This window comes from Prionailurus viverrinus, chromosome A2 (genome assembly GCF_022837055.1).
Source record: "Prionailurus viverrinus isolate Anna chromosome A2, UM_Priviv_1.0, whole genome shotgun sequence".
In the NCBI taxonomy this organism is placed as follows: Eukaryota; Metazoa; Chordata; class Mammalia; order Carnivora; family Felidae; genus Prionailurus; species Prionailurus viverrinus.
In genome coordinates, this window is record NC_062562.1 from 167,550,266 (window position 1) to 167,574,965 (window position 24,700).

A 24,700-nucleotide genomic window follows, 5' to 3' on the forward strand; every position below is an offset into this window, starting at 1 on the left:
CATGGTCTGCACAGGGCGGGAGACTGGGAGAAAGTGCTGCGGGCCCCAGGGGGCAGGGTGAGGTGGGGAGGGGTGCGGGCTGAAAATGTCGCAGCAGAGCCCGGGCCACTGGCATTCGGTGGCTTACGACAGCCGAAGCGTTGCCTTAAGGCATTTGCCAAGGACACTGTAGGCACCCCGTAAGCCACGTTTGCTCCTGGACGAAGATGGGCTCTGTGTAGACAGGAGAAGCGACACGCTCAGTCACCTCTGCACACGTCCTTCCGCCCCAAGGAGCTGCTGCACCAGCTCTGGCCGCCTCCCCCCATCCCTGAGGGCCCCGTGGGAGCGGAGGGACAGCTCGGACCCTCCCCCTCCCCGCCCCGGCCCCCTGGGGCTTCTCTTCCCCAACATGTAGCCGTGGGACCAGGAGAGAAATGAAAGAGCACCTCTGTTCAGCAATTTTTGTTGACATTTTCTTATTTAGTATTTAAGAAGAACAGATGGTTTTATTAAAAAGTTTCAGCTTGTTGGTGGCACAAGAGGTAAAGTAAAGGCTCGGTTTTGCCCCCTGCGGTCACCGAATTCAGCTGGCGATTCCATGGGAGACGAGCTCTGCAGAGGCTGGGCAGAGGCTGGGCGGGGGTTCACGTCCCTCCCGAACAGGCACCCAGGCTCCAGGGGCTCCACGGCTGGTCTGGTGGCCCGGGACGGGGCAGGTCACGCACGGCTGTGAATCTCTGCGCACACACCCGGTAGGCCGTGGCCCCGAAGTTTCAACTTGCACCCACACAGACTGGAAACAAATACCGCACGTTAGAGCAAATGAACGCACATTCCGCTGACACTTGTAAGTTGGTTTTGCCGTCGGCCACCCTCCCAACAAACACCAGTCATTGACCGATCCCGGGGCTCGAAGTCCAGACGCTTCTGTGAGGGGCCAGTAGTGCATGTTTTAGGCTCTGTGGTCCATGTGGTCTCCGTTTGGTTACTCAATTCTGCATGACGGCAGGGAGATAGTCTGTATGTGAGTAAGTGTGGCTGTATTCCAATAAAACTTTATTTACAAAGACAAGTGGGGGGCCAGGGCCCTCGGACTGTAGTTTGCTACAGTTGACTTTAAGTGTGGCTGTATTCCAATAAAACTTTATTTACAAAGACAGGTGGGGGGCCAGGGCCCTCGGACTGTAGTTTGCTACAGTTGACTTTAAGTGTGGCTGTATTCCAATAAAACTTTATTTACAAAGACAAGTGGGGGGCCAGGGCCCTCGGACTGTAGTTTGCTACAGTTGACTTTAAGTGTGGCTATATTCCAATAAAACTTTATTTACAAAGACAGGTGGGGGGCCAGGGCCCTCGGACTGTAGTTTGCTACAGTTGACTTTAAGTGTGGCTGTATTCCAATAAAACTTTATTTACAAAGACAAGTGGGGGGCCAGGGCCCTCGGACTGTAGTTTGCTACAGTTGACTTGTAGTCGACTTGGTCACCATGGGGTATTGAAGACCGCCAAGGCCACTCAGCCCACCCCTTCCTTTTTATGGAGAGATGGTCATTTCCCCAAGGGCTCAATTAGTTGGTGAATGACTGCTCTGGGTCAAAGGTACACACACGCACAGGGCTCTCCTCAGTCATTCCCTCCTCTCTCCTCTTGCCGTCTGTTAAATCCAGTCAGTGGGAAAGCAGGTCACACTGAGAGTCAGCGAAGCTACGTCCTGATGACCTGGGACAAGTGACAGACATGTTTATTGCTCTTGGGTAGACTGGGCCCACACTCTGGCTGGCGGCTTACCATTCCACTCAGCTCCCTATGGGCCCAGCCTTTGTTAGGGGCTGGGCTGTGTCCCCCAGATTCATTAGGTTAAGTGAAGTCCTAACCCCAGGACCTCAGGAAGTGACTGTGTTTGGGATGGGCTTTAAAGAGGTGATTAAGGCAGTCAGGAGGGTGGCCCTGATCCAGTGTGACCAGTGTCCTGACAAGAAGAGGACGTCAGGATACAGACACAGAGGGACAACCCTGTGGGGACACGGGGAGAAGACAGTGTCCACGAGGCGGGGAGAGAGGCCCCGGGAGGACGCAGCTCTGCCCACACTGTGATCTCAGACTCTCAGCCTCCAGAACTGGGAGAAGATAAACTGCTATTTAACGTACCCCGTCTGTGGCCCCTGGTGATGGCCATCCCGGACGCTGGGGCACTAGCCTGCGGGGACTTGATGGGGCTGATGACCTTCCTCAGAGGAAGCGAGGCCAGGTCTGGATGTTCACTGGACGCAGACAGTTCTCTTGGCTTCCGGACAGGCCGCCGGTCCCCAGTCTGCTACCCTGCAAGCCTCGGGAGGGCCGATCCATGGTCAAGGAGACGGGTCAGAGACCCGCCCCAGCGGCACTTGTGTGCAGGACGTGGCGGGAGGGCGGGGGGCTGCACCTGGGGCCTGGGAGTGCCCCCGGTGTGGTGGTGCACAGCCGTGTGAGCCCGGGGCAGCTGCGGGCACTGCCGAGGGTAAATCCCCGAAAGAAGAGTGTTGGGGCGTCAGGACGCGGCGGGGCTGGGCTCCCGCCGCGTGAACCTGACCGCAATCGTTGCCCTGCACCGAGCGTGAGCCGCTCCAGTCCCCCCCCGGAGGGCAGCTCCGAAACTGAAACAAGTGGTCAGAACGTCCTTGAAGACTTTAATCTTTCTAATTTCCTCCTATATCTTCTAAGATTATTTTCCTTCTGAAATGAATCGCGAACGACACAGCATTTGGCAGCAATTTCTCTTCCTCTCCACCCCCAAGACGCAGACACAGATTGACAACGTCCCTTTAAGACTCCAACCCGAAACGTCGCTCTCGTGGGTTTCAAAATAAAAACATGTGATCAGTCCCTTTATTGAAAAAAAAAAAATTTTTTTTTTTTTTTTTTTTTAGCAAGTCTAAGAAATCCTGTGCTCTTTTGGGTCCGTCCCTGCCCAGAATGGGAAGAAAGATGGTAAAACAGATTATTTTCCTCCACAGAAAGGACGTTGCCAGAGGGGGGAGGAAGAATCGGCCTGGCAGGTGCAAAGAGCTTGGAGGTGCGGCCCGGCGAGGCTCGTCCCTCTGCTGTGCAGAGCAGACCTGCGAGTGAATACAATGTTTCCCAAACACTCCAAGATGCTCTGTGTGCGTGTGTCAGAAAGACAATGAGGACGGACGTGATGGAGCCTCTGCGCCGTGGCCCCGTGCCAGCCTCGGAACAGCTGTGTGGAGCGTAAGAATCACAGCAGCTGTATTTAAACTAGAAATTAAATCTCCTTCTATTTAATGTGCAGTCTTTTTAGTTATCAAAAAGGAAACATTAGCAATTAGGGAGTGCGTATTTCATGGACGGCGCTGGATTTGCTGGTTTTGTTTGGGATGCCTGATTCCAACACACGAGGAGGACGGCGGTGGCCAGGTTTCTTGAAAGAGAAGAGCCGTTACTACCTTTCCCTTTGTTAGCAGACGGGGGATTTCAGACATGCCCTTATCCCCACGTGGAGAAAGGGCTGGGGAGACGGCAGTCATTTTGTTCCTTGTCGCGACTGGTGTTGGTTTGGAATGCGGGGGTCACGGGGGAGGAGGGGAGGAAGGAGGAGAGAAGCAGAGAGGGAGAGAGAGAGAGAGGGAGAAGGAAGATGCATGTATACCCAGGCGCACATGGAGGCCAGTTAATGGATGTCTGCATTTCACGGGCAAGGCCCTGCCCGGAGGTGCGTGAGCCGAACAGTGAGCTCGGGGCCCTGGCGGGTGAAGACACGCTCTTCCTCTGCTGGCCCTCAGCGCGTCCTACACACCGGCCACTCGGAGCTCCTCCGGGAAGGGGAGGCAGGGGTGGGAGGGGAAGGGACGGGTGGAAGAAAGGCTGAGGTCCCTCTGGGCAGCTGGGCAAGTGTTCTGAATTCTCAAGAGGGAAACCAGGCGTGTGGACCCTTTCTTCTACATTCCCCCCCCCACCCCACCGACCCACCACGGGTGCTGCCCAGCCTCAAGGCGGAAGCATCAGAACACCTAACCCGGCCACAGGACTATCTCAACTAATGAGGGCTGAGGGCAATACCCATGGTGTCTCTCGTGGTCCGTACCTCACACTAGTTTTTACTCAGCAGAAGTGTTCACATCCCTCAGTTGGTGGGTCTCTGTAAAAACCTGGGAGTAGGACAGTTTTGGTCTCCCCTCTGCACACAAGAAGCATTCTAGGTGTTTTGACACACACGAACTTAACACGGAAAGTAGGGGGCACCTGCATGGCTCAGTCAGCTAAGTGTCCGACTTCGGCTCAGGTCATGATCTCGCAGTTCGTGAGTTCGAGCCCCGCGTCGGGTTCTGTGCTGACAGCTCGGAGCCTGGAGCCTGCTTTGGATTCTGTGTCTCCGTCTCTCTCTCTTACCCTCCCTTGCTCATGCTTTCTCTCTCTCTCTCTCTCTCTCTCTCTCAAAAATAAATAAACATGAAAACAAAAACACCTTAATACAGAAAGCTGCTTGTGAAGTTGGTGCAGGACAGGAACCTGAACACCAGGCTTATGCAGATGAGCCACAGCAGGATGGCCCAGAGACCAGAGTTGGGGTTGGCCATGAGGAAGGGGAGCCCGGGGAGCCGCGGGAGCAGACAGGAGGGCGCGCACAGGCCTCCACCTTCCTCACACCCTCACCTCTGCTCTCCACCTGACCTGTGCCAGCTGCTGGCCACACCGCCAGAGGCCAGGGGGCAAAGGCACCGGGCAGTGTGGCTCCCTCGGGTGTAGACCACAGCCGGGCATGCAGGACAAGGGAAGGAGGGGTAGCAGGAGACTGGTGCACGGAGGATCCGAGCGGGCAAGCCGCGTGCCTGAAGTCGCCAGCTGGCAACACCGAGGGCGCTGATCCTCTGGGCCTCCCTCTACTGGGCACGGGCGTCAGCGTTTTGTCACGTCAGCCTCAGAGGAGACGCTGCTCGCCCCCTGGTTTGGGCACACGGACTTTGCTCCATCACAGGTAGGAGCACAAGGCTCTCACGAGGGGGCTGAGCTGCTCCTGGGGGTCTGTCTATCTTCACCAGAGGGGACGCAGGCAGACGTGCAGAGTCCCCAGCCCCCACGACACCCCGCACTTTCCTTGAGTGACGACAGGCAGGCCTGGTCACGAGGCGGCTCGACAGGCAAGGCTCTAGCCCAAAGTATCTCAATTTTTAATGACAGGGAGTGTGCCCCATAATGCAGTGCTCTTGTCTCAGTGACCTCCTCGGTGGTCGGAATCGCCCTCCAGGATCATCGTCAGAGACAGTTTACAGTCGTGCCCAACCTTTAACCCAAACAAAGCCACAGCTCATTCACTGACCATCTGCATGAGACTCGTCTCTTAATGATTGTTCACTGTGTCCCAAAGTCAAATCTGGGGTTAAAGAATTGACATTTTCCACCGTGAAGATATTCAATGTTTTTTTTTTTTTAATGTTTATTTATATCTGAGAGAGACAGAGACAGAATGCGAGTGGGTTAGGGGCAGAGAGAGAGGGAGGCACAGAATGGGAAGCAGGCTCCAGGCTCCGAGCCGTCAGCGCAGAGCCCGACAAGAGGCTCAAACTCATGGACCGTGAGATGGTGACCTGAGCTAAAGTCGCACGTTTAACTGACTGAGCCCCCCAGGCGCCCCAACCACCATGAAGATATTCAAAAGAAGGTGCCATCACTGAGGCCGGCATCATAAAAAGGCATCCAGGGATGCCTGGGTGGCTCAGTCGGTTGGGCGTCCAACTTCAGCTCAGGTCATGATCTCGCGGTCCGTGAGTTTGAGCTCCGCGTTGGGCTCTGTGCTGACAGCTCGGAGCCTGGAGCCTGCTTCTGATTCTGTCTCCCTCTCTCTCTACCCCCCCTCCTGCTCACGCTTTGTCTCTCTCACTCTCAAAAATGAATAAATGTTAAAAAAAAAAAAAGACTTCCAGAATGTTCTGTGAGCAGAGAAGCGGTATTTGAGTGAGGCGACAGCCCCTCAGCCGGGCAGGGTCCTCACCGGGGTGGAAGGTTCTCGTGTGTTGGCCAGAACCCCCTCGTTGTTACTACATAGTCCGGCGTGCAATGCAGGTCAGTGGAATGGGGGCTCTTGGGGTTATGAGGCACCGAGACTGGACCACACGGCCCGGTGGACAGCCTGCAGCCCAAGCCTGTTTGGAAATAGTCCCTGGAGGTGGTGACAGCTCTGCCTAGACTCGGAACATGTCCACTCAGGGCGAAAACAAGGGGCTGGATGTCACTTGAAGGACACAGGTGGCAGTGGGAGATGCAGAGTGGTTCAGAATGACGTGGGGGCCCAGAACAGAGGCGGGGGCATCTGAATGGCAGACATGACCATCCCCAGGCAGGCAGTGAGGAGGGAGGGATCGGTCTCTTGGATCCAGAGCCTCACTGGACTCCACGCCTACCGCCAGCCCAGGAAGGCTGGGGGTGGCCGGCGGTGCAGTGGAGAAAGGCTGTCGGTGGCCCACCATTCATGACGCAGAGCATCGTGCTTATAGATTAAATACAAATTACGCATTTAGAGCTAGGAGGTGAGAAGACAGGGTCCCCTAAAGAGATAACCTGTTTTAACACACACGGACACCAATCTCAATTCCATGCCTCTACACCAATGCTCCCCATCATCTTCTGACCATGTGACCTCAGACCGTGTGTTTCCTCCAGAGGGAAAGTCGGCATAGTGCACAACACATGCCTGCTTCCAGAATTTCTGTGTCTGTTATTTACCGCATCGTTATGCCCTTCTGCCTCAGCAAGGGCAATACCTAACCACTGGCAGCTCATTAGGACCCCTTCTTTGTGTCCAATTTTAAGAGAGAATCACTCATCACAATTATATGTGAGCTTTGTTGAGGTGAAGAAAGCCTCTCCATCCACTGACGACCCCGAGAGGTGGTTCTAAGTGAGCCATTTTCGGAGCACCAGCCTTGACGGGGCTGGGGTGAGCATGAGACAGAGTGGAGTTGAAAAGTGTCCTTAGAGGGAGCGGCAGGTCCCCGCTGAGGGAGTGGCAGGGTCCGCTGTGTATGCAACAAAGACAGTGCGGCTCACTGCAAGTCTATAGGACGCTCGCCCTCGCCCCGCTGAGTCGGAAGAGGAGATCCAGAGCACTTAAAACCCAAGGGAAGGCAAAATAGGAATCTCTGGGATTGAAACACAGACTAGGGAACATTTTAATAAGACTATCGCTGTGGAGCTGACCTTCAGACTTAAAACCACCTTAAAAATGCAGATGTTAGACATGGAACAGTAATAAGGACAGATGCTTTTCCTTGTCTCCCTGATTACCTGTCTCGTGCACATCACCATCAGGGAACGCGGCCTGAGTACGTGACACTCCCAGGAGACATGGATGAACACCTGGGTTGCAAACCAGTAGTTGCCTTCACAGCATTTTCCCGGGGGTGCCGGGAAATCTCATTTAAAAAAATAAGTTTCACTGGACCCAAGTTCTGCTTGGTTTTATGATGGTGTTCGGGGACAGTTAACAGTCACTTGTGCACTCCCTCCTGTGGCCCTCGGAGGAGGTGTGTAAGGTGGCTTTCTCGTCCCCTCTTACTTCCGCAAGACCAGGGCTGAAGGCTGCGACGTTGTGGCGGGGAACGTCGGTGCCAGCAAAGAGCGTTCTGTCCCCTGCTCCAGACCACACGCGAAAAATGCACAGTGGCTGAAGAAATGGTTTATGAAGTGGGTTATGATTTTTTAAACGAGGCATCCCATTGCAAAAATCAGGCATAATTTAAGACAGAGGATATTAAATTATTTGTCTTTGTGCCAATGGTTATAATTTCATCTTAGCTGACTCCGGGTCATATTTTCATTACAGAACTAAGAAGCAGGAACAAACTACCATAAAGGGTTGAATCAAGATCCGACCAATGTGTGATATCAATGTTACTTAAACTCTTTCAGGGCATAGAAAACTCATTTTATAAAGCAACATAACTTTAATACAAAAACTCAATAAAGATAAGACAAAAATTATGGGCTAATTTCACTTAAAAACATAAATGCAGACATTATAAATAAAATATTAACATTGAATTAAGAGAATAACACAGCACGGCCGTGTAGAACACAAGAATTGATCAATATGGAGAAGGCTATCAATACAGTCCATTGCTTCAACAAATTATCATAAATGGAGATTTAACAAGTGTTTGAAAAATGCAGAAAAACTTCCTAATAAAAACTTTCTGTGACACAGAAAAGAGAGAAAAATAAATATAGGTTACTTAACAAAACCCAATGGCAAATATTTTCCTAAATGGTAAAATCTTACAATCATTTAAATTAAAATCAGGAACTAGAAAGGGATGTCTATAATAGCATTATACTTTGACACTGTCTCAGATTTTTAGTGAATTCAGTAAGACAAGAAAATGACTTAACTTGTATAAACAGAGGAAAAATAGAAGTGAAACCATATCCAGTTGCTGAGGATGGATTGGGTAATGGGAACCCAAAGAACTTATATCAAAACAAAAACCTACAATTCACTGGAAAGCTTAGTAACTTGTCATATTTATGCAAATGTACAAAATTAATAACTTTCTCCACCCTAACAATAAGAATGTAAGATGAGGGTAAGAGAAAAAAAAATTATATTCACGACAGTGACAAACACTGTCACATATGTAGAAATAAAGTTAATACGAAAGGCACAATATCTACGAGATAAAATCTGGGAAATCTTTTCTAAGGACATAAAACAGAATCTGGACCAATGAAACACTAGCCACGTTCCCAGATGAAAAGAATTACTGTCATCAAAGTGGCAATTCTCCCCAAATTACTGAAATGCAAATTGAAAGGAACTGTAGGTAGAACGCCAAGTTTTTAATAGGCTGAAACGATGTTAGTATTTGTATAAAAGAGCCAAGCCAAGAAGAGTCAAGAAGCTGATGGGGAGAAGGACCGGCTGGCATTCCAGGGATCAGAGCGTAACCCACGGCCCCGACGTGAAGCGACCAAGACACCGGTGTGTGATGGGCAAGGGGGACAGCCGAGTGAATGGCGAGCTCAGGAACTCGTCACAGTGCCCATGAGAACTCAGTGCAGGACAGAGTTGACAGCTCATGCCCACTGACAAAGAGACCACTAAGTGATCCTGACACAGCTGGCCCTCCCGATGGAGGAATCAGACAATGAAGTTTCATCCCCTAAAACAAAGAAACTCTAGAAGAATCAGGAAACGAAGTGTAGGAAATAACTTGCTTAGGAAATCCAGGCCACAACACGTAACATCGAGGGTTCGGGCCCTGGAAAGGTGTTGGAAAGAGTGGAAATCCAAGACTTAAGAAAACATACACATAATTGATTACATACGTAATAACAAAAGCTCAAAATGTATTCTATGCAGAACAAGCGATAGATCTGAAAACATATGTATTTGTGCCTCAGATGACAATGAGGTAATCCCTGTAAGATAAAATAAACGGTGATGAAGACAGTTAAATAAAAATACAAATTTAAAGTTGAATAAATAATAAAGAATAATAGGGGCGCCTGGGTGGCGCAGTCGGTTAAGCGTCCGACTTCAGCCAGGTCACGATCTCGCGGTCCGTGAGTTCGAGCCCCGCATCAGGCTCTGGGCTGATGGCTCAGAGCCTGGAGCCTGTTTCCGATTCTGTGTCTCCCTCTCTCTCTGCCCCTCCCCCGTTCATGCTCTGTCTCTCTCTGTCCCAAAAATAAATAAACGTTGAAAAAAAAATTAAAAAAAAAAAAAAAAAGAATAACCAGTGGAAAAATGTTTAAAGGTGTAAATAGGCCATTCACAGAACAGCAGTCAAAAGATATGAAAAGATATCTACATTTATCAATGGTGAAAAAATACTGATTAAAATGACAATAATATTACTTTATGTCCACTAGACTGGCACCAACTTAAAAAGAATTAGCAGTGAAAAAGAGTACTCATACATTGTTAGAGGGATTATTATAAACTGTTACAGATTTTGGGAGGAAGAGGAGAAACTATGGCAAAAGCTATTAAAATTAAAAACACATTTACTCTTTGGGGTGCCTGAGTGGCTCAGTTGGTTAAGCATCTGACTTTGGCTCAGGTCATGATCTCACAGTTCATGAGTGTGAGCCCCATGTCAGGCTCTGTGCTGACAGCTCAGAGCCTGGAGCCTGCTTTGGATTCTGTGTCTCCCGCTCTCTTTGCCCCTCCCCTCCCCCCTCTGTCAAAAATAAATAAACATTAAATAATTTTTTTTAAATAAAAAAACACACTGAGTCTTCAACCTGTAAATTCTCCCCTGAAAACTTCTCACGGAATAAATTACTTGGCATGTAAGGACATATATTCTAGAATGTTTACTGCAGGATTGTTCACAGCAGAAAAAACAAACTGGAAAGGCAGAGAGTGTCCGTCGATGGAGGAACTGTCTAAATAAGTGATTCTGCTCACCCCCTGGAGCATAAGGCAGCCATTAAAAATAACAGCCTAAAGGTAAACACGATCACTTGGCAGGATTTCTGTGAGGAATCAGGAGTGATGCAGAAGTCTGTGTAATATAATCCAATCTTTGCGAAACAAGCAATGATCCCGCCCTCTGTGGCACTCTGGAGGGCAGAATGAAGAATGTAAGGACACCTACCTGCTGTTGACACGACCGCCTAGGAATAACGGAGTGTGGACACTAAGGGGAAAAGGAGTCATGCTGAAAAATGAAAAGGAACAAGGGAAGCGACACTGTAACAGGCAGAAGCGTGTATCAGATCATCATTGTTGCATTTATAAAAATTATACATTGCACATATATGCATATATGTAAATGAATAGAAAGTAAAGTTTATCGAAACAATGACGGGATCTAAGCTGATATTCCCTAACAGCTATCTGTCTGAAATAAACTACATCAAAATGGTATCCTTTATTTTCCATGCAAGCTTCTCCAGGTTACCGCCCTCTCCATAAATGCCACCATCTATCCAGCTGCTGAAGCCCAAACTCCAGGAGTCCCCCTTAATTTTGCTCTTCCTTCACACCCTACATCCCGCTAGCTGTGAACTGTCCTGGCCAACCTCATCTCTTTCCACTTCTCTCCTTTTTATTCCTACAACCACTGGAATCTCTCTGTGCCATCACAAATGATAGCCTCCCAAATGGTTCCCAGCTTCTATGCTTTCTTTTTTATAAGCCATTCTATGCACAGGAGCAGCGCCACCTTTCGATTAAAGTATTACATATACAAAATACACACATTTTAAGTATACAGCTCAGTACATCTTTTCTGAGTTCCCAGATCTGTGTAACCACCAGCCAGATCAAGATATAGGATGTTACAACACCCCACCTTCAAGATGCCATTCCATTGTCTCCCAGGTTCCATCATTTCTGTTGAAAAGTCATTAGTGACCCCAACACTGTTTAGCTGAAGGTTATGCTTGTTTTCTCTGCCTTCTATTATGATTTATTTTTGTCCCAATTTTTTACAGCAGTTTGACTATGATATATTTAGTGTGGTTGTCTTTGTCTTCCTAAATTTTTTTAGGGCTTACATTTGTGACTTGCCTTTCATCCATTCTGGAAAATTCTTGGCCCGTGTCTCTAAGTGTTGCTTCTGCTTCCATTCTCCTTCCCATCCTCTGAGACTCCAGATACACATACGTGATACCTTTCTGCGCAGCCTCTGTGGCAGCCTTGGAAGTCTGATGCTCAGACTGCCCTTCAGGAAAAGAATCGCCACTCACCCAAAAGGAGCGCACTTAGCCGCAGCCGCTGGCTTAGTGTCATCAGGGTCCACCTCACATTTTGCACCACTGTTACGCTCTCCCTCGGGAGGCTAGTGCAGGATTCCCCTAATGGGCAACTATTGCCCTGGGCTTCCTATGGGGGTTCTCCAAAACTGTCAGCTTTCCAGGCCCATGGTTCTCCCTGGCCAAATCCTTTCTCCTCCCCCTTTTTCCTTCACAGGAGTCATTCTGGCCCCATTCAACTTCCCTTCCCTTTTATATTCCATGGATATCATCCTCAAAAAATTACTTATGCTCCTAATTTTGTTTCAGCGTCTGCTTCCTGAAGGACCTAACTGATGCAATGTCTGTGCTTTGTCAAGAATGAGCAAATTTCCTGGAAAGGAATAGTGGTGGGGATGTAGGGAACACCTCAATTCATTTTGCTCCTTTGAAGGCTCTTGGGTCTTCAGTCGTGGCTGTCCCCATTGCTCCCTGATGTCTGCCCACAGATTTTGTGGTTGTCCGTAGTGGGGGGGGGGCAGTCCAAAACCAGCTGTTACACCATAGCCAGCAGTGGAATCCCTCCCACTAGGCCTTGTCAACTTTCAACTCACATTTGGTTGGTGATTCTTCAGATGTTCTACAGCAGTCTTAAAATTGTTACAGTAAACTTAAAAAGGGGGGCATCCCTGTAGTCATGTTGGCTGGACAAATCTCTATGAAGTTAGGACTTCCCCAAGGGAAGCTTTGGATCAATACAGCCATATTTATTTTAGACCTCACATCGCTCATCCATAAGGCATTCCCCCTAATTCCCAAGGACTTCTTCCCCGACGCAACCTTCGCTCACTAATCCATTTACCCGTGAACTATTCACTGAGCACCTACCCTGTGCCAGGCACTCTGCCCATATGAAAGATATGGACCACATGGCTCCAAAAACATAGTATAAGCAAGGTCTAAGACTTGATCTTTATAAAACATATTCTTCTGCCCTTAAAGGAGATGCACAGATAGTTAAACCAGAGAGATCAGCACTCTCTTCTTTTATTCTGGAATGCCTTGTTCTTCAGTAAAAACAAATGGACCACTAAACGTTAGCAGAACTGTTTGTCATACTATGATCCCAAGCAGAGTCTAGTCAGACTGCCCGTGCAGATGGCAGGCTTCCTATACTTCACCCCTCCATGTGGCTGTGGGCAAATGACTCTGCTTCTGTGCCACAGTTTTGCCTCCTATAATACTGAATCATCAAGAGCACTCATCTCAAAGAGTGGTCCCAAGGCTTAAGTGAGCTATTTAACAAAGCCATTAAAACAGTGCCTGGCATACAGTAAGCACTAAAATAAGTGACTGATACTTTCGAACTATGACTAATATCACTAACAAAGAGTATGGTCCCAAACGTGACTGGTCTTATCGAGATCGTAACCACTACTAATTAATCATCACTCGTAAGGATTCTCTTAGATGCAGGTGGTCTTTTCTATTAAAAATAAAAACCATCTGATTTGCATTACACAATGCCAAAATACTGCCTTGAAAATACCTGTAAGTGTCACTGCCTTGCTGCATGACCCTTACTCGGCTGGCTGGCTGTTTCTCCTGCTTCAGCTATGTAGGGCACACGTGCTCAGAAAATACCATTGGGGAGATAATGGGCACATTAAAGCTAGCAGTACAATGACATCCTGAAAGATTTTTTGGCAAGGCCATCATTAAGTTCACTGGAAAACTACAAGGACAACGTCAAGAAGCCACTTGGGGGACAGAAGGCACTTCACACAGAAGGGCTGCTATGTTGAGCTCAGGGTGGAGCTTTCTGTCCTCAGTCCCTGAGCAAATCAAGAAAGTTGGAGCCACCAAAGTTGGAGGCCACACTGCTCAGAGGAAGTCTCATAAGGGAGTCCAACACATAAAGCTGGACGGGTCCACTGAGGTTGGAGAGGGGTGGGACTCCTGGAATCCTGCCCTATAGACCCCTTACCCCCGAAACTCTGGGACATGGCTGCAAAACTCCTAGGAAATTCGGGGGTATGTTCTGAAACCCATGGAGATAGTAATTTAAAAGTCTTTCATGAAGTATAAAATGCTACTCAACATATGGTCTTCTGAGCTCAAAATCATAGTAGCAATATTATCACTGCTATTATCTAACATTGCATATTTGACATCATGACAGTATTTTGAACTTAGCATGGTTTGTCTGTTAATAATCAAATGGGTATCATTGGCAGTAGTGACTTACTTTTTGTGCCTTAGCAGGAAGAAGGAATTGCTTGTCTAGTATTTACGCCAATCTTCCCTCAGTCACTCCTTACCTACAGTCAACATCTTTACTGTTTTAACTTGGTGAATGAATACACGTTGTGTCAATATTGATTGTATCCAGTCGTGGTGTTACAGGAAACGGGACAAGAGTCTGTCCAGTGGGGTTTTGGGGGCAGACTGAGAGTTTCCCTGGGGGAAAATAAAACAGCCTTGGGGCCAGGAATTTCTCTGCTCAGATTTACTGATTACGTATCTGAGCAAAGATAAGGTCAAGAATTTTAAAGTTTGCCTAACATGAATAGAAAAAAAAAAAACCACACACAATTCCAGAAATGATGTTTCTCGTTTTTCAAAAGCAGTTCCAATCCTTGTCACAAGACAGGTCACTAAGAAATAGAATCCAAGACAGATATTAGCCTGTCTTGCAAAAGCTTTAGGGAGGGGGCTTCTCTCAGTAGGAACTCTTAAAAGGGGGGAAGCCCAAATGGGCAGAAAGTGAAGTTGGATTATGGTACACGAGCAACAGAGACTTTACATAATCCTAGGGGGAGTTCTGAGTCTGAGAGGGTCCTCCAGAGTTACCCCTAATCAAGAGAAGGCAACCACATTGCCCAGTCACTGGACATAGGTGTGCCTATGGAGTGCTCAGACCGGAGGGGCATGGTCTTGAGTGAGGCATCTCCTTCAGCTGATGGCAGTTCCCTGAGAGTCGCTGGGCCGTGGGTCCCCAGCAGCCAGCAGGTCCAGCAGCTGGGAGGACCAGGCCTTGCATGGAAGGGCAATATGGGTGTGGGTGGCACAACACAGTGCTTTCTGGAATGTGCCTGTCTCAGCCTCACTGGCTTCATATCCTCAGTGAACCCTGAGCAGGAACAGCTCCGTGCATTCAGATTAGTCTCTATTCTTGGGGAAGCTTTGACCAGGATAGTCGGTGGACTACAAGTCCTTGCTCCTGTAGGTGTCTCGAGGCTGCTACAGACTTTCATCCTTTCCCCCCACCCCTGGCTAGTGCCACAGCTGATCTAGGCTGGTTTTGTATCGGAGGAAAACCAGAAGCTCATTTCTGGTCATCATGCTCCTCTTAGGCTGTGGCTGTGACTCTCATCCATTTACCATCAAAGCTGGGCAGAGTACCAAAGGATGCTCCAGTGAGTCACCTGCATTCCAGACAGATTCTCCATGGCTGATGACTTCTGGAAAGGACCGATGTCTGCCGGGGTCTTGTGCTTCCTGCCATGACTTCTTTGGTAGAGGTAGGTGCTTTCATCCAAGGAGAGTCTATGCTGTGTATTGTATCAGTGAACCAAGACTTCTGCGAGCCCAGGGCCATGAAGAACTTCCTATCCTTGGAATATGTGTTAATTCTAGCCAAGATGAATCACTGCCCCTTTGCACTAGAAGGGGACTCAAGGTAACCAACTGTCCACGGAGCAGCTGGCGGTGCTGGGTGGGTGCAGGGTCGACGTTCATTGCTGACAAGTTGGGCGTTGGGTGTTGGGCCACTGGCACTGCTAGAAGCTACATCAGCCTTGGTGAGGGGGACCCAAGCCAGGGGCACAGCGTTGGCTTCCACCCCCGCCACCATGGTGCCATTGAGCCAACACTGTGGGGACCAACGAGAGGGGCTGGCGGATATCACCTGCTGGAAGTTTTGTGCATACTTTAATTTTCATGCCTTTTCCACGAGGGGTGTTCTCTGGTGGAAGTTAGTACTCAATGCAAAGATATTTATACTTGTTGCTCACGGCTACCTGCCCACCGAGAAGCCCCATCTCCTTGTCCCCAACATAGCAATCTTTCAGCTCCGTAACTGCCAACAGAGGCCCTTCGGTTCCACAATCCCTGAAATCACTTGTCCAGACCTGGTAGGATGTCTGAGCTATTGCAGCTATGGCTCCCGTCCACTGATGTATCGTCTCTATTCACACCAGCCAGCGGAAGCTCTAACAATGTGCCCACGGCAGGTGGGGGCTTCTAGGACCTCACCCAGTGCCAGTGCACTGGGCCAGTGGGGGACCCAACTCCAGACCCCTTTCCAAGCCTGTGCCCACGACCACCCCTCATGTCGGCTGTTATATACCAGGCTCTCCAGAAAACAGGCTGTGAGGTGGAGATCCATGTGCAGCTTTGTGGGGAGCAGAACCGGGCAGACAGAAGCCAAACTGTGCTGTCCCTACAGCAGAGGCTTCAGCCGGTCCTCACAGAATCCAGGGTCGGGATGGGCTGCAGACTTACCCCGACCTTTCGGACCCCTGATGGACCCGTCAGTGACCACGGGGCACCACCAGGAAGTGGCCCGAACCCCGGGCGAGGCAGCCCCTCCAGCGGACAACAGTTCATGCAGAGGGTGGGCTTTCTGCCCGTGGGAGAGGGACATTCTGCATGCAAAGAGGGTCTTGGTGTCTCATCACTGTGTCCACCACACTGTATGGCCGGGAGTCCCCTCAAAAGGCTGGGGTTTATTTTTTTCATTTATTTATTTATTTTTTTAATATGAAACTTATTGTCAAATTGGTTTCCATACAACACCCAGTGCTGGCCCCAACAGGTGCCCTCCTCAATGCCCATCACCCACCCTCCCCTCCCTCCCACCCCCCATCAACCCTCAGTTTATTCTCAGTTTTTAAGAGTCTCTTATGGTTTGGCTCCCTCCCTCCCTAACTTCTTTTTTTCCCTTCTCCCCCATGGCCAAAAGCCTGGGGTTTAAATACAGAGGGGGATAGATGCATTTATTTATTTGCTTTTCTTATGTATTTCATTCTTGGGATGAAAACTGGTCCCGTCACTTACTGCTTGTGTGATGGGTCCCCACGGCCCCTTCTGTTAAATGTGGGTCTAACAGGATCTAATGCACGAAGGTGTTTCGAGGATGAACGAGAAAACGCATGTGAACGTTTAGCACAGAGCCTGGCCCCTATAGGAAGAGCAGTTCACTGTAAGCTAACTTCTGATGGACAGTTGCCCCGCCTGGAACACGTTTTCTCGAAGTGCAGTGGTGAGTATTGTTACCCAGAACCCATCTGGCCTCTCGTCTTTTCCCCACAGCTCTGACTCCTTCCCGGGAGCCTCTCCTCCGGAACAACCCCACCCGGGCCTCTCCAGTCTGGCTGTGCTTTGACAAGCAATTTGGGAGGAAAGATGGCTGGGGAGGGAGTGTCAGGTGTGGGTCTCGACCGCGTATCGGATCCTGCAACGGCCAGCCCAGAGCTCGAGGGTCTCCCTGTGGTTCCCTGTCCAACGGGGCGGGGTGGGGGGCTTTCGCAGGAGCCGCCGGGGGGCTGCGAGGTGCTGCAGCGTGAGGGCACTTGCCGTTGAGACTCTGGGACTTCTTTCCCCGGCAGTGAAATGGTTCTGAGGACAGTCTGTCTAGAGAATTCTAAAGAAATCACTTTTAAATACTGATGAAAGGCTGTTTGATCTGCTAACATCCCTGTTTGGGGAAAGTTGAATCCCTTTCCTCTTGTCTCTTTGTGCAAAGTCAACTCCAGCCCCGTCAGAGGACTTTCGACGGAGACAATTTATTTTCACTGGTTTTACCACCAAGATATTAAGCAAGGAGGCTCCACTAGGAATTTCCCAATGGATGGTAAATCACTGTTTGGGGCGTTAAAGAGAGTAATTAGGTCATTTAGTAAAAGTGCTGTCACGTAGGGAGACTGTTGCTGACAACCATCTTTGGAAACCCACAGGGGGACAAATTGACATGACTAATTGTGTCCGACTTCAGCGGAAGAAACGGAAAGACCTCTTGGCATCTTGGCAAAAGCGAAGTTTCTCTCTGTCAACTGTCCTTAAGATAAATCCAGATGTAAGTATCCCTATGTGCAGGAGGCTGATGACTCCACTCGTCAAAATTGGTTGAATGTCCAAATTAACTAGAAGTTAATCCCTCCCTCCCCCCGAGGTCTGTAAGAATCAGATCACAAGTCTGCATAATAAATTCTTTGTGCCAGGAAATTGTTTTAAAGTAATAATGTTTAGGTAAGTAAAGGAAAAAAGGCTTCCTACTGAGAGACATTTTCTGAACAAAATTAAATATTATAAAACCAGATTATTAAATTCTGTCAAAAACGTATTAACCTTGTTACTCTGGCACGGGGGCCTTGGCTCTCCGCGCTCAGAGACCCGTGCAAACTTAACCTCTTCTGTCATCTCACAGCCGACAGGCCGCGTAGGGTTGGAAACAGCGACAGAGAAAATCAGAAAGATTTTTGAAGCGTTGGGAATGTGACCCTGCCGCTGTGAGTGTGGGACTTGTGGAGTCGGCATTCGAGGGCATTTTGGAAGTCACAGGAAAGGCAAGCACGGGCCCACACACGCACGTGAGCACACACACACACACACACACACATTCTCTTTCCTTGTTGTTTCTTTTCATCTTCAACCTCGAAAGTATGCGCATCGCCCCTCACAGTCGCCTGTGCAAACCGCTGGCCTTTCAAGTGATACATTCAGGTCGAGCCCTGGGGACGGCCGACTGTTCCGCCACGGCTGAGATCGCGCCTCGAGCGGTCTCACTTTGTCACAGTCATTCACCGCGTCGCTAAGGCCGTGTGCAAACTGGTTACTAAGGTATGTTACCTCTGATTGTGATGATCACCACCCTCGTCACCTCTGCCGGGCGCCCGTTCCGCACGCGTGCCGATCGCGGCAAGAGTCCAATCAGGCCCCCTCTGCCCCTTTGGACCGAGGATATCGCTGAGGGTGTAGGACACGTCCATCAAGAAGGAAGGGCGGTGCAAGCCTCAAAAGCTACGTGTCCCGTCAGGGTGGAAAGAACGAAGTTACTTACACATTCCGTCCTGCGGGAACTTGCCTTTGACCCCGGCTGAGGGCTCGCTCACAACTCGAGGCAGGTGTACTTTCCAGCCTCCCCCGGGGAAGACAGCTCGCGCCACAGGGGCTCCACACCAGGAATCGTGACGACTGTCTTGGTCCTGCTGTGCGGGAAGGGTGTGACAAGGAAGTCACTTAAACTCCGGGTGCCCTCGTTACCTCATCCACAGAACAAACACAGAACAGTGACTGCCGCTTCACGGTGCCGGGGCACGGGCTCCACCTTTCCTACTTCTCTGTTTCCGGTCCTGGAACGGAGCCCACGCCTCGGGTGGTGCTCGGCCGTGCGCGTTGCCTGAGCCCGGAACACCAGGTGCACCAGGGAGGCCCGTGCAACATAGAACGAGAACGAGGAGCGTTCCTTTCGAGCACCAACTGCTCCCTCGAATCTGCTTTTAGCTCCTGTCTTCCTCGTTGGCAAGCCTGATTTATTCGTTCCCAGCCCCTCCTGCGTGTGCCCATCAGGGTTCCCTCCGTTAACCGAACCCACCCACGCCTCGTGTCATGATTTCTGTCAGGGACTCAAGCTGGAGTTGCCGGCCGGTGACTCATTAAGCACAGGTGCCAGCTCACTCTCTCCCGGGACCACAGAGAGTCTGAGATGCGCGCAAGGTCCCCCCTTCGCCTTCTGCTCACCTCCACGGGAATGCGCCCAGGTCGGCCCACATCCGACCGCGTTTCCAGAAGCATCTGCTCGGGGCTTATGTTTAAAGGAACCGGACTAACACTTGCCAGTACAGAGCTCGGGTCTGGACCCTAATGACCCGTGAGGCCTCTGCTTCAGAAAACAGGACCCCACCGGGGATGAGCCAACCAGGAGTTGCGATACCGGCGATGGGCGATTCACACGTCACTCGTGACTGGAGGATGTCACGGGGGCGGATAAGGATGTTGATTTGCGGTTGATCAAGACAGGAAGGTGGTCCCAAGGGGCGCCGGGGAGGAAAGCCAGAGGGTTGTGTCTTAAATGAAGCAAATACGAATCTGAAGGAAGGAGGGGAGGAAGGAGGTCCCGGTGGGGAACAAGATGTGATCAGGTAGCCGCCCCCCTCCCGACTTTGCTCCATTTGCTGCGTGGGGCTCCAAGCGCACTGCCCAGACCCCGCACCCCAGGAGTGAGACCCTGGTCCCCCAGCTTTGGGGAGTGCTACCCGGGGAACGACAGGCTCATTGGGAACATCTCAGTGACGAAACCGCCTTGCTGAAGGTCACACTTCCCTGCAGGGCCTGCCTACATCCAAAGACTGATCAACATGGAGACTTCATTGGACGCGGAGCCGCCTGGACACCCAGCACCCAGGTCCCCCGGGGCTGGCCGAGGGCTCACTGCCTTCCTCGGCCCAGCCCCGCCCCCCGCGGCCCCCCAGCACGTGCCCTCACCAACGCCCTGCCCACATCTCCACTCCGGTGTGGTTCCTGGGCAGCCCCACTGTGACATCTCCCTGTCCTCTCCATGCAGACTCCTCTGTTCCAGAGCCGTGTTTCTCAAAGTGTGGCCTCTGCACCGCCTACGAGGGGCTCATCAAGAGCCCTGGTGGACCTGCGGACCCCTGGGCCACTTGTGAATCAAGTTCTCCTACGACGGTCCGGTACCCACAGCGTCAACAAGCTCCCGGGCAGGATTGTTGCAAGTCGGGAACCACCGTTTCAGAAAGTGCAGGGAAATGTCCCAGGGGCTCAATCCCTAACCGAGTCGCCTGCAAAAGAGCCCGGGCCCTTTGTCAAGTGCTGTGCCCTAAACACAGCGGTGTGTGCCCGCCCCATTTCACGAGGACGGTTCCCACAGTCTTACACCACCGTCCTTGTTTGCTTCTGGCAAATTCCGCACTTGTGAGCTAAGTCTGTGTGCCTACAGCATCGCTGCTCCCTCCTTACCCTGGTGGGCTCCCCGGTGAGCTGTCACTCTCGTCCTTCCTACCCCCTGGGGGACGGCAGGGGACTGATGTCATTCGAGAGTATGTTCTAGTCTATTTCGGTGGCATGCACATGCACAGTAGGTCCCACGAGGATGTCAAGTGACTGTAAACCTGAGTGATGTCATACGGACAATAAACTGACCCGGGCCACGGTGATGATGGTGACAGAGGTATCATGCCTCTGCCCACGGCACCCACGCGTGGCTGCAGACTGGTGACTTCCCGTGCTCTCTTCTCCCACCGCTCAGCCACGCGGGTCCCAGATCCCCCACACCTGCTGCCCCGAACTCTCCTCTGTGGGCAGATGGCTGCTGTTCCATTAGGACACCTTCCTTTGTTGGGGAACGAGGACCACATCGCATCATTTGGTGAAGCCGCTCGTGAGGACCTGTGTGTGGGTGGGGGACTCCTTCGGTTTTACGACCCTTGCCCTTTGTGTCTTGGTGTGGACTGCAGGTTCTGTCTCCTTCGGGGACCCCACTTTCCAGGCCGTGGCGAAGTGACTGAGCAGAGCGGGTCCTCGTCATCGCTCTGCCGGGGGGTGAGACTCCCAGCCTTGTCCCGGTGGCCACGGCTCTCGAGTGCCTCCCAAGTCTCCTGCTTCAGGACCTGCAGTGTGTTCAGGGACCTCACGTATTAATTTTCCTGCCAGTAATGTGTCAAAAGATTACATTAAAGGCAAGGTAAGTGACAGCACTCTTGTTTGAGAACGCCAGGACGGGGGGCTGTGGGCGTGGGTGCCGAGCCGGCATCCCTCCGCCGTCCGGCACCGTGCCTGGTGACGGGAGCCGGTCGGGGGCAGGGTCTCTGGTCTGTTTCTTCATCCATCCATGCCTCTGGTCGGGTATTGGCGGCCGGTCCCGTGGTGACATGTATTTGCTCAGGCATATTTTGATATGCTGGTGAGCTTTGGAGTTATAAATAGAAAGTGGTGGTTTTTCCTTTAACCAACCTAAAATTGTTGTAAGGAGAACTTCCTCAGACTTTCCGGGGGAGTCAAAAACAAGACAGCAAGTCTCTGGGGACCAAGAACAACTCCAGCTTTTGTCTTGTGGGAAGTTAATCCGGAAAATTATACGGAAGACGCGATAGAGGCCACACGATCCAAACGAGGTCTTAACAAGGAAAGTAACGTGGGCAAAGGGAAGCAAATCGAGATACTTCAGTTGAAACTAACGCAGCCGTTTGAAATATGCGGATAATTGGGGGAGGAAGGTCAGGACGATTTGGCCTTCATTCACTAGATCTCATTAACAAAACTGGAGGATGTTAATGAACCCAAGAATTCTCAGTGTCTAAAACTCTGTATCCATTGGTCCTTGAGTGCCACTTGGTTCTGAAACAAACAGGTTTAGAATCCCTCCCGAGTGGATGGTCTCTAGAAAAGGTTTGCCCTCCATTTGAGGGCAATGAGCAAAACTAAACATGAGCATATTAACTCACAGCAGGAACACAGGGCCTCTGAAACGCAAGATGAAAGGCCGTGCTTTTTTTTCCCACCTTTCATCCTGAAGTTAACACCTTCAGGAAGCCGGCTTAAAGAGATGCTGATATTTAAGAAATAAACTATAGGCCTGTTATTATACAACTTGTTTTTACATGGATGCTGCATAGATTAAATCACGCCCTGCAAAACCTCACAGCCCTCGCCGCCGGAGTCAGGAGGGACAGACTTCGTGTGAGCTGGGCTCCCAAGGGCACCTTGACTGCATCGGTGCGTGTGCGGAGCCATGCGGGGGAGCCGGTTCTCTGGGGGTGCGGGAGGGCGCCCTGATTTGTGGTATTTGCCCATTTCTGTGGTGTGAATACGCCCACATATTTAACCGCGGTGTCTCTCGAGCTGTCCAAGCCACCTCCAGCACACCCCGGGATGCTCTGAAGAGGGTCGAGGGATCTCGTCACGCAGGTAGTGGACGAATATTTATTAATTACTTACTGCATACATCCGCACATCGGCCCCAGCCTCACCATTAACATCTGACCACACCCAAGTTCTTAGATCATTCCCAGCAAGGGCCTGCGTTAGAGAGGGCAGGGTTTCCCAGGGCCTGATGGAGAGGCCCGTCGTGGGTGACAGATGGCGCGCAGGGCTCTAAGCAGTGACAAGCCCACCGTGGCTCCTGTAGCTGTTTTAGGAGCACCCACCGGGCCCAGCCTCGGAGGGGACCTGACCGTGTGCATGGGGCTCCAAACGCTCTCCCCACCGACCCATTAGCACACCCCCACCAGTAGGACGCGGAGTCTCGCTAAGTGCAGGAAACGCACGGCTATGACCTCGTCATCCGTGCCTTAGTTTGTTCCTTTCACCCAAAGCAGCAAATCAGAATCAAATTTGAGAGGAGGGCTCTGAGCCCAGGGTCAGGCTTCCGATGGGGAAGCATCCTTTCGGCAGAGCTGGCAAAAAAAAAGGAGAGAAGCCAGGCTTCCAAGCGGAAAAAAAGAAGAATCAGAAGAAAAGGTTATGGCAAGCAAAAGGAGTGACATGTTTCCTTCAGGGGCACGGTGCTTTCTAAATAAGAAAAGCTTTGGAGGTATTTGCTGATGGTGCTTCTTAGAAACCGGAGGGCAGGGGCGCCTGGGTGGCGCAGTCGGTTAAGCGTCCGACTTCAGCCAGGTCACGATCTCGCGGTCCGTGAGTTCGAGCCCCGCGTCGGGCTCTGGGCTGATGATGGCTCAGAGCCTGGAGCCTGTTTCCGATTCTGTGTCTCCCTCTCTCTCTGCCCCTCCCCCGTTCATGCTCTGTCTCTCCCTGTCCCAAAAATAAATAAACGTTGAAAAAAAAAATTTAAAAAAAGAAACCGGAGGGCAGTCCGCCCGGGTCCACGCACCTTCAGGACTGGGCTCTCCACCTGTTCGGAGTATGCCTGCTGCCTAGTCATTTCCCATCTGGAACATTCTGCCACCTGCCGACTTCCTCTGTCTCGCTGGACCTCCGTGGGCCGGGGGTGGGGGTGGGGTGGGGGCCGAGACCTTCCAAGGAGGGACGCCACGCAGGGCCAGCACGCCTTTCCGACCTGACGTCGTCACATGTCTTCAAAGAGCTGAAGTGCTACCGAGACACGGGCTCGATTCTCCACATTTTCTGCTCCCCCTTCGCTGCACAGAATTTACTTAATTGATGTTTTTCACGGGAGTGTCTCGCTGCTCCCATATATTTACTGAACTATTTGCCGCTGCAAAGGAAAATGATTGTTTTTGTTTATCTGAACTTCTGAATATCTTCCATTGTCTGTTTTACTATTCAAAATTCCTGTACTTTAATAATCGTATGGTACGAGAGTTGAAAATCTGTGTATATTCATAATTTTATCAAATAATTGTTTACTGGGATTATTTCAGTCTGTAATTGTTTCTCTTTTCCCCTGTGAACACACAGCGCCCGGGCTCCGTCGCCGAGGTTCTCAGGAAGGGAGAAGCGTAACATCAGTTCCAGAGATGAAAGGAAATGGTGTTGGGTCTGCAGCCCACCCTGCAAAATGCTAGTTTGTATACCTGCTGATCCCTGGGATTGAAAGCTCTACTTAGCGCCTGAGACCGACTCGGGGAGGTGTGGGAAGTTACCCTTCTGAAGCCTGGTGTGTGGAGGTCAGGCACGCACAAGTGTGTCTGAGTTCTCGGACAGGCAGGAAGGTGCCCCGGAGGGAGGCCCCCGGGAGCCCAGGGGCGCCTCTGGGAGCCAGCGCTCTCCTTGCTCTGTGGGCAGCACTGAGCGGTCGCTGCATGGAAAAGGAAGGGCATCCTTCCTGTTCGAAGGGCAAAATTTAGCAAGGCAAGACGTGAGACCCAGGGGCTGGGGCCACGCCGCGGCTCGCTGGGCCGGTCAGGCAGTGTCGGGAGGCCTGCAGGGAAGCACTTTCGCCTTGGAAGATGGGGTGACCGTGTGGGGTCTGCCACCCCAGGAGACGGCTGACCTGGTGGTCTCTCTGGGGGGATTGCTCACGCTGAACAGACCTGATCGATTCGAAGGCTCCTGACTCCACTTCCCACCTGGGCTGGTGCAGCCAAAATTCATTTCATCT

At 50.9% G+C, this 24,700-nt stretch overlaps 1 long non-coding RNA gene across 1 annotated transcript; it reads right to left on the minus strand.

Annotated features, from left to right (window-relative positions):
* Positions 1-441: 441 nt before the first annotated feature.
* Positions 442-18,905, minus strand: LOC125161311 (uncharacterized). The gene is made up of 2 exons (XR_007150533.1): positions 18,722-18,905; positions 442-775 (listed from the first exon to the last, which is right to left on the minus strand). It is a non-coding gene; the product is annotated as an uncharacterized LOC125161311 (long non-coding RNA).
* Between the last annotated feature and the right edge of the window lie 5,795 nt (positions 18,906-24,700).